The 10,968-nt window shown below is 35.5% G+C and overlaps 1 long non-coding RNA gene across 1 annotated transcript in view; it reads right to left on the bottom strand.

Moving 5' to 3' along the window:
• The window catches only part of LOC135224954 (uncharacterized), a 401,986-nt gene extending 400,551 nt beyond the window's left edge, over nt 1–1,435 (bottom strand). The window contains exon 1 of the long non-coding RNA XR_010316844.1: nt 1,335–1,435. This is a non-coding gene — a long non-coding RNA (uncharacterized LOC135224954). The remainder of the gene's footprint in view (nt 1–1,334) is intronic.
• Nucleotides 1,436–10,968: the final 9,533 nt, after the last annotated feature.

The raw sequence follows: 10,968 nt of genomic DNA, 5'->3' as shown, positions 1-10,968 counted from the left end.
TGATGATAAAATAAAGGCACAGGATATAGGTACGGCAGCCGTATCCCGATCGTGGTAGATATTGGTACGGCAGTGAATTGCGCATGCGTCAATTTCAGACTTCCTGCCGTACAAATAATATAGTGCGGTGAGGGTACGGCAGATTCTGTCATTGGCGCCGTATTTGCGGTCTTGACTTGCTGTAGATACGGCAGTTAGCTGTATCCGTTTACCAGTTTGCTAATCATACTGTATTATGTAAACCAGAGCTCGGCTTTTAGGTGGGACAGTCACGCTTTTTGAACATCTGTCCCCTTTTTTCAGTTAGCAAAATGTTCCTCCCCCCTGTTTTTGTTTGTTTAGCTTTTGTCAATTGTGTCCCGCTTTTTTGTACTACAAAAACAACACTATCCAGATTTTAATGGAATAATGCTAAAATTTGGTTTAACTTTGCCATTTCACTACCTGGTAAATTCTATCGTCTTCTCCGACAGCTGCAATATACCCAATGAAGTGAATTAAAAGAATATTGTAAAGTATATAACGGCCCTTGCAGCTGCCGATGTCGGGCAGAATAAAGGGCTGAGAAAGTCACCAAAGGTACGATGGTAGTGTATATATTTATATATAATCCTCTTTGAATCTCCTCTTCGGAATTCTTTTCAGGGCCGATTCGATCGTTCATGACCTATGTATATACCATGAATTACCCAATTTTTGAAAGGTTGAGTCTTCATAGATGTCTATGGCTTTCTTCAGCTCGTTAAAGCCTGAAAACATCTGTTTTTCGGCGAAAACTAATGTATTATTCTGCGGTTCATGCTGTTCCGTCACCATTTTTCTTGCTGTCACTGATATGCCCAAAGACTGTGTATATACTTCAGTATATAGTCTTTGGATATGCGTGAGGCGGTAAACAAGGGTTAGCGCATGCGCAATTCACTGCCGTACCAATATCTACCGAGATCGGGGTACGGCTGCCGTACCAATATCCAGTTCGTAAAAGGCACAAACAGTAGTGGGAGCATATATAATTTCTGCTGAAATACCTTGTTCATGTGGCTTCAAAAAACACATAGTAGCTAACAAATATCTGAAATGACGTCCCTGGACGGGAAGCTGCAATGAATCCTCTAATCCTCTACAGAGTAGGCGTACCTGACCCTTAGCCTAATGGTAGTTGCTAATCCGGTAGCCAACCCCCCTACAAATTAAGTTACGATATAGGTAATAATGGGTAACAGAAGTTAGCCTGTAATAAATTAATATGGACTGCAATGCATTTTGCTTGTAATACTGGCTTATCACTTCATGTTAAGAACTGCCATGGACGTTCACGGGAACACATTGCCTACCTGTCGTAAGAGCCACGGGAAGTTTACGATGAACGTACGAGCATCTTCGACTCTGTCATTAACACACTGGAGAATGCTCACTTTACTATACTATTATAATTCACAACCACAAATGGGTAGATCTAGGGTACTTATCCGCGGCGGCCTAGACTATGGCAGTTGCAGTTTTTCTATGCAGATTTACCTACTGAACAACAATTTTAAGTAATATTTATTCGGACGAATGTAATTAACCCTCTAGGGGCCAGTACACACGGCGAAATACATCAGACGTGAGACGTCCCCATTCCCTAGTGGATGTCGTATCCGCGGTTACGTTCCTTGCAGTCCGAGCGGACTGCTTCTGTAGAACAAAAATGTTATAAAATTCACAAAGAAGCACTGTAAACACCAAACATATAGGTGTTTCATTCACCATCTTTCTTCCACTAGCTCAACAAGTACACGCACGTGTCCATGATGTTACAAATGAGAAAATCCACCCAATGTACGAATCAGTGCTGCCAACTACCAAAATGAAAACTTTCAAAGTGTACTTAAAATTTCTATCAAAATCAGTGTAAAATTTTCAAGGTATTGCCATAGCATGCAACAAATATAAACAAATAAAACTAGAATTTATTTATTGTAACTTTGGCTCAAATGTTACAGAGTTCTGTAAATTAAAGGAGCAAATTAAAAACATTTACCTTTACGAAAGAAACAAAACATTCATTTTGCATATTTAAAGCAACTACATAAATAATATTGAATTGCAGGATAGCCTACTTACCCAAACAGCTAAATATCTTCTTAACTGCCAGAACCTGTGTAAACATAGTGAGGGCTTGTTTGGAAGACTTTATAGCATTGGCCACTTTTCACGTCTTCAATGACACATTTTGGTGGTATCCATGAGTACTATTCGACATTTTGCCAAGTAATAGCTTGCTTTGCAAGAAGCCTACCTGCAACATTCTGATTTTTTAAGAGAATTTATTTGTTTTGTTTTAACTTGATTTAGTTGTAAAAATATTCTTTCCACTGATGACTGTGGCAGTACCTACAAGGAGATCACAAAAATTTAGATAGCAATCTAAATTTTACCATGTCACTGCTATCAACCACATTCTGTGATCCAAACCAAAATGCCGGGACTTCTTTTGTAAGCATAGGCATCACTGCCTTCTTTGAGTAAATAAGAGCCCTCCATTCTTCTTGTAATTCATCGAGTTCACTCTCGGTTACTAAAGATGGAAAATTCACTGCAAATTTACTGATGGACTTGAGTGGTCATCAATACTTGTTGCTATGCTTAAAAAATCACTGTAGATGCAGGTGACTTCATAAATAAGCGAATCCCACAGGAAAATGATAGTCCAAGCGCTTTTGTCTTTACTCAGACATTGTCAACGAGTTAATGAAGTACAATTGGAGAGAAAGGTCTCAGGTACAAAACAAGTTCAAGAATACCAGATGGTTAATTGTCAAAAGGGTAAAAACCAAAAGGGATAATCCAGGATTATCGGATATCACACAGTCACAAACCTAACCGAAATTACAAAGTACCTTTACAGTGCAAAACATTTAAAAACTGAATATATTAATTTTGTTGCTTATATCTATCTACAACTTTTTTTCATAATGAAAGCACCAAGTTTTAAATAAACCAAGACGTAAATTTAGAACATTTCTATTATTTGACTTGATGAAACAAGATTCAATGATATTCCTTTTAATTGTGTCATTACATGGGATTAAGGTTCTTGCTTGACTCCAGTTAATAGGATGGTCTAAATCTCTCATATGTTACGAATAATGCAATCGATATTTGCCCAGTTCTCACAGAATATTGATGTTGTTTGAGACGTGGTGAAAGAGATTTACTGGTCTGTCCGTAATAGACTTTATCACACTTTTTGCAAGGAATTTCATATATGCAGCCTGGAAGTTCTTTAGGAGAATTTTTTATTATTAAACTCTTGACATTAATATGACTAAAAACAACATTTATGTTAAAAAGCTTTAAAATTCTAGGAATATCTAAAAACCTTTCATCATAGGGTAATTTTAGAATGTTATGCTTACTAAATTCAAGTTTGTCATTAGTTGAATGAAATGTTTTTCTAGCTCTTTTCCATACCACATCTGTAAAAGTCCTTGGGTATTTAAGTTTCAATGCAATATCATAAACAGTTTTAATTTCAGCGTCAATAAACTGCGGGCTACAGACACGTAAAGCCCTTAGGAACATCCCAGAAAAAACAGAGAATTTAACATTTTGATGGTGATTGGAGTAGTAATGAGCAAAAGAGGCAATATGTTAGTTGATTTTCGAAAGACTGAAAAGGTGAAATTTCTATCATTTCTATGGACAGTTACATCAAGAAAATTCAAATTACAATTTCTTTCTTCCTCTACAGTAAATTTTATAGAAGGGATTAAATTTCGGTTAGGTTTGTGACCGTGTGACATCCGATAATCCTGGATTATCTCTTTTAATTTTTACCCTTTTGATTAACCATCTGGTATTCTTGATCTTGTTTTGTACAGTAAGTTCCAGAAGTGAAGCGACAAATCTCAGAATTGATCGTACTTCTTTAGAAACTCATGGGGTTGCCAGTTAGTATATTTTATTCCAATTATTGTCATCCTATTTATCTGATAACGCGTATCAGTGATTAACTGTATAAGCGCACAAAGTATTTCCCCAGTGAATGATCAATGTTAGTTCAGTAATTGTTTGTTAAAAGAAAAAAAAAAGAATTTCCCCAAAGAAACTTGTGCGGCTTTCAAAGTGTGATATGAAGTGTTCACCATAGAGTGGCAGCAGGAACCGAGTGCATAAGCATTGGCCTAATATTTGTAAATTAACTTTCTACTTTTATGGCGTTATATCGAAAGTTATTATGATTCCTTTGATAAAGCACAGAGAAGTTTAGCATCTGATTAAATGAAATATAAATAAGACAAGTTGGTGTAAAAAAAAAAAAAAAAAAAAAAAACGAAATCAAGTTATGTGCGCGTTTAGCGTTGGTTACAGGGTTAGGCCTATTTCAAGAATCAAGGAAATATATTTTTCAGCTTGTTAGTTACTAATTTCATGGAATTTCTCGATTGAGCAAATTTTTGCATGCAGAATTGCGTTCAGGGTCGCACCAAACTAGTATTTTCGTAGGTTTCCACCTTTTTTTTTTTCAGTGCATAAGTGAGACTATTCTTGTCCATACGATCCGGAGTGTGAATATGCTTGGCGAGCATTATTTTAATTAGAGTATCCCCTGTTAAGCTCTCTCTCTCTCTCTCTCTCTCTCTCAGGACGTTTTTTTTTATCTATAAGGAATAACCAGAGGTCTGTTGTAAGAATCGAGCACAGGCCTATTGGTCATGCTCGGGTGCTTCTTTAGATATATATACAATATATATATATATATATATATATATATATATATTATATATATATATATATATATGCAGTCAAGTATTATTGCAACATAACAGAAAATTTATGAGTTTTTCGTAGTATTATATATATATATATATATATATATATATATATATATATATATATATATATATATATATATATCTACAAAAAACTCATAAATTTCTGTTATGCAATAATACTTGACTGCATGGATCGAACGGATTACTGGTTGTCAGTGGAAATATGAATTTGGGTGATATCACTCCCTTATGATACGCCCACTTACGCAAATTCAGTCTTAAATTTCACGGTTGGGATATGATTCGAAGATTTTGAGGTAGTAGGTTGAAGTGAAAAAGGTGGAGTTAGTATTGTGGGTAGAGGTAAGAAAGGGGGGGGGGGGGCGGGGTCTGTCGTCTCCCTACTTAACCAGATGGTGATTTTACGGATGTTCTGGTTGCTTGCGACCGACTTTCTTATTTTTTATATAGCGAGTCTGTTTCCCAGGTGCAAGGACAGGTTCTGGTGTCGGTCCTGAAGGTTCTATCTTTGCCTAAATAACAGACAGTGGCCCTGCATTGTAAGCCTTGCAATGCCCGGAACTAGGCCTAGTCACCTGAAGGTAGCAGCAGAGGTTAGAGCCTTTCTCGAAGATGGTGTTTTTATGCTCGGTCCAGAAGCTAGAATCAGAACTACCAACCACCCCCAACTTCTCCATTGAATCTAGGTGCATTCATGGTTGATTATGTTTAATGTCGCGGAGATTTTCCTTTCACATTCTATTGATAATTGCATGGTTTTATGCATCTTCGCTAAAATAATTGATAATACACTATAATATTAAATATTTGTTTCCACATTGCTCGAAATATACATTTGGTAATGTTGGTAATTCTGTGTTGAACGAGAATTTCAAATTGTTTCGTTTCTATAGTTTGAAGTAATTGCTATACTTTAAAATAAATTACTATTACCATAATTTTTTCTTATGATTGTTATAAATATCATAGATTTTGATATTTGTGCATCATATGTTAGCTTTATTTTGCTTGATAGAGGTTTCACTGTAGAAAAAATATATATTTTTTAGCTACGAGTTGTAGTTGCCAGTTAGTGAATTTCGAACGAAATTCTCTGAAATTTGTCGCTTCAGTTTTGGAACTTACTGTACCTGAGACCTTTCTCTCCAATTGTACTTCATTAACTCGTTGACAATGTCTGAGTAAAGACGAAAGCGCTTGGATTTCTGACTATCATTTTCCTGTGGGATTCGCTTACTTGTTGCTATCTTTGGATCCCTGTTCTGCAACAAAGCAATGATGCTGTCCTCTTCAAAAGGAAATATGTTTCGTATTCTTGAAGTATATGCTTTGAGAGGAACCCTAAACAATCAGAACGAAACCTTCTTTCATTTTCCACTAAGCTCTCTGTCAAAAGTGCCTCACATCTACCACCAAGATGGATCTCTCTCTCTCTCTCTCTCTCTCTCTCTCTCTCTCTCTCTCTCTCTCTCTCTCTCTCTCTCTTTGATGTCTGACTTTTTCCATGAAATTTTTTTTAAGTCGTGTAATTTTCATTTTTTTCTTTCAAGATTTCAAGCTCATAGTGAATTTTTCAATGTCTTGACAAAATTTTCAAGCGCTGTCAGCCCTGCTACGAATGTGTGAGAGGAACGATGCCGCATCCATAGTCCATACAGACATTCTCATATGTATTTGACTTTCAGAAGGTCTCAAGTGATCATTTGAACGACGAGTGACAATCATTACATTTTTTAGCTTTTAATCGCATTACTGTGACATATATGATGTAGGGAATAATCACACTTAAATACGCAAGGCAATGGACAAGCCTCCAAAGCAAGAACTTTATTGTTTTTGGCCAGTTTCTGTTTTTCCCTCCTGAATTTTTAAGAAGAAATTCTTTGCATATATTTATACTATAATGAATAAACCATGTGTTTTGTCAACCATGACCATGGATATTTGGTAGGTAGTACAGTTCCTTTAGGCCCTCACACACAGAACGATATTGTCTTAGTCCAACTTGATGACGAGCATCTGTTACAACTTGTGGTTGTGACTAGCCACGTCATCACTCATCACTCATCAGTCTTTAGTTGTTCATGCGCGCGGGAGATCGATACCGAAAATGGAATTTAATAATTAGTAAATTATCAGGTAAGGACTGGGGCGTTGAGTTTTAGGTAGACTAGTTTTATTGTTTTTAATTCACAAGTAGAAATGGCCTTAGGAGGTTTAGATAATGAACAATTCCACCGATTATAGTTTGTTAGACGTAGCCTAGGCCTAGCGTTCTGTTCATAAAGTTTCACTAGCGCGGTATCACAGGCCGACCGTAATTGATGTGAAATGGAATTTTTGCTGTTCCCCAGCCAAGGGGAGGAAATTATAGACTGTCTAATTGTCGCAGAAATCTGCTTTGGTCATTCATGCCCTAAATTTATCAACTTAGGTGAAACGGAACTTTCATGGATGGGTTAGGCCTAGCCTACGATGCATTCTACTATTTACGTCAACGTAATTAGTACTGTATGTAGGCTATAGTCAGGGCTGCCAGATTTCCACACTAAGGAAATCCACACTCGGTCTCAGACAGTTGCCAGTTATGGCAATATATTCGACTTTATCGAACTCTGAGGAATGTAAAAGTTGTTTTTTAACATGATCTGGTCAGTGCTCAAAACTTAGCAGTATGAATTCCCAACCAGTAGCTTTTTTTTTCTTTTTTTTTTTTAACTGATAAATAAGGATAGACAATGACCCTTTCCGTTTTTAGCTCATATTGTTGAAACATTTAGTTTGATTTTTATTGTTTTTTATTTTATGAGAGGGTAAAAGAAGCAGAACTTAACAACAGTCGGTACTCTTTTAATATGATGATGAAAAACTGCAATGAAACTTATTTGATTTGACGATGAAAAAAGTAACATAAGTGTTTTACAACACCTATCGTAATGAAATATAACGATAAATTATGATGATGTTCAATCCGGCATTATTGCCATAAATATAATGACTAGACCTATAATTATTTTTTAAAGTGAACTTTAAAAAATAATTATCGCTGTATTGTATCATTGCAATTACATAATTACAATAACTTTCATGAAGAATTGAAGCTGCAAATGATGTCTTATTTTTTAGAGTAAAGTAAACTGGCAACGTATCCTGGACCTTGGCTAATGTACTGTACCATTTCAATTTTTTACATGAGGATTTAATTACCACTGCATTATACAATTTATCACTTTTATCGTTGTTATACTCATAGTCATTCATTTATGGCAATATCAACTGACAACGAAATCATGAGCGCTATCATCTATACTGATAAACTAGGCCTATGATTTTTGCTAAGGTCTTACGTTATACGAATTACAGTTATGAAATCATTAAAGCCCCGTTCTTTTCAAAAGTTTGTCACCGTAGTTGTAGAATAACCAAACTGATTATACAGGCACATTAATCATTTTCACATGCAAAAATTGCAATGTGTATTGTAAAGCTGTAAAGTGCGTCGCTGAAAAATAATTTGCTACCAAATGGCAGTATAAATGTATGCATACATTTCACAAAATTTTCAAGAAAATATACCATCAAAACTAGCAAATTAAGAATACTCTCTAGTATTATGAAAAAGAATAAATGTAGATTTTGTTGAGAACCATATTGAAAATAATTTTGATAGGTAACTGAGGTTGGTTGGCGCTGGAGCCAGCCAGTTCGTACGGTCAAGATCTAGCTTATATTCTAGGTATTGGTTTGCACATGAATCAACGGTCAGCGTTATGCATCTGATAAACATCCAAACGCATCCACAAATTAAAAAGGATAAAATTAATTATTTATTTTTATGGATATTTGTGTGTGAGACTTATAAAATAGAATAGTAAACAATTTTCATAATTTATTATTAGATTTTAACTAGCATACGCTTTTTAAGTAAAAAGCATGGAAATTTTTACGTATGGATTCCACACTCCACACCTAATCACAATGTGGACAAGATAAGCCGTATTAGTGATGTCATTTCCACACTCGGCAGCCCTGGCTATAGTGACTGTATAATTAAGTTATACTCACACCAATCTTGGCTCATCAGATCATTCAGGTTTATATACTACATGTCTCGGCAAAAATACGGTAGTTTTTTGGAAGACTCCAGCCAGCCATTTAGCCTATTGCATCAAAAACTATTTTGAGGTTTTCATTCTAAAAATGGCTAGAAAATGATAGGCTTATTAGCAATTATATTATTTTCTGTATTTTGTTATTTAGGCCTATTGAGAGAATGTTTTTGTGTTGAGTGTTACCATGAAAAATATGGGATTTTAAAGTGGGGACGTGGTTGGAGTTTATTGCATAGTAACCAGGGACGTTCTGCCCAGCCTACTGAAAAATTATGGGTAATTCTACTGAAAAGCTCATTGACTTATTTTTTGTCATTTGTCTTGAGAATTACTGTAATAACACTAATTTACTGGTTTATTGATAAAAGAATGGAGGAAACATAAATAAGATAGCAGACAGTAAAATTAAGGATTTTTGAAAAAACTCCATGTTATCTAATGATTGTGACGGACCACAGGAGAAATTTAGGGTATTTGGGTGGGATGAAAATACCAGACTAATGAACCGGAAGACTATAGCTATAATTAATCTAACCTCATGTAAGATGTAACTATCTACCTTTGGAGCCTCACCAAACTTAGCCTAGTAAGGCAGTGTAAATTCAAGAGGGGACACCCCAACCTACTACACCTAACCTAACCAAGGCCACTTATAATGCAAATTGGATTGTATTGTAACCTATACACTTCTATACACACAGTATATATATATATATATATATATATATATATATATATATATATATATATATGTCATATCACATTACCGCTATTCATATACATACGTCGAGCTACATATGTCCATCTAATTCGCTCTACCTCGGAATTAGTATATTTTCATGTATGTTAAGTGAAGGAGAATTTTTTGGTCTATGGGAAATTTGTTGGCTCACGGGTGCGAACCATTAAACCCAACCAATTCAGTACGTGCAGTGAAGCCTTAAACCACACCACCACCACAAGAGGGTATAAGTTTATGCCACCTCTCAACTACAAATACCTGTTGGTCTCAGGTGTTCGTTGTTTTGGATTCGGCATCAACCCACCTCCTCGGTAGCGTTGTAGTGCATTTGTCCGCATGTAGCCATTATATGATTCATATCACATTACCGTGATTCATATACATACATCGAGCTACAAATGTCCTTTAATATCTAATTCACTCTACCTCAGAGTTAATATATTTTCATATATGTTAACCGAAGGGGCATTTTTTAGCGATCTAGATATATATATATATATATATATATATATATATATACATATATGTGTAGTGTATGTATGTATGTATGTATGTATGTATGTATGTATGTAGTTTAATCTTCACCCTTCCTGGGTCACCAATAGAGACTTACTACCACACCCACATAGTCTTTGTATATAGACACTTATAAGACATCCATCGTCCCTATTTTACCGGTGATCAGGAGGACAAATGGAAGAGGTCAAAATATATGGTCGCAGCGTTCAAATAGTGTTTTATGGGCCTTTTGTCTTCATAGATATATTTATCTATTTATTTATTTATGTTATGAGGCGATGTGAGAATTTTCGTTTGAGAATTGTTATGAATGCAGTTTGAAGGGCACACCAGACTCTCAGAATGTAATCATATAATGGAATGATATTAAACTTAGCTGATTTATATTTTTCAATGGTAATAGAGGGTCACCTTACAAACCAGTCAGATTGCATTAAGGTAATTTTATTTGCAAATTTTCGGCGAAATTAAAACAGCGGCGGCTGGTATAACCCATGGTAGGCACAAATAGGTGCTGAAAAAAAACTGGACAACTAGGACGTCTCACAATGACATATTAGTTTGCTGTTCTGAGGCCAGCTTGATATACTTGCTGAATGCAAAGATGGCAGTACTTTGGTACGGTAATAACTTGGGCAAGGTGCGGGAATGAAGAACATCAGACTCCAGGGATACCTGGAATAGAATTCTAGTGTTACACTAATTATACAAAGACTTTCTCTCACGTAAAATAACTTATTCACAATGGAGGGAATTAATCATTAAATTGATTAACAATGATTCACTATGTTGGGTAAACTCTAGTTATTAATTG

The sequence above is a fragment of the Macrobrachium nipponense genome, chromosome 20, assembly GCF_015104395.2.
Source record: "Macrobrachium nipponense isolate FS-2020 chromosome 20, ASM1510439v2, whole genome shotgun sequence".
NCBI classification, from domain to species: domain Eukaryota; kingdom Metazoa; phylum Arthropoda; class Malacostraca; order Decapoda; family Palaemonidae; genus Macrobrachium; species Macrobrachium nipponense.
This window is presented reverse-complemented; position numbering and strand designations above follow the sequence as displayed.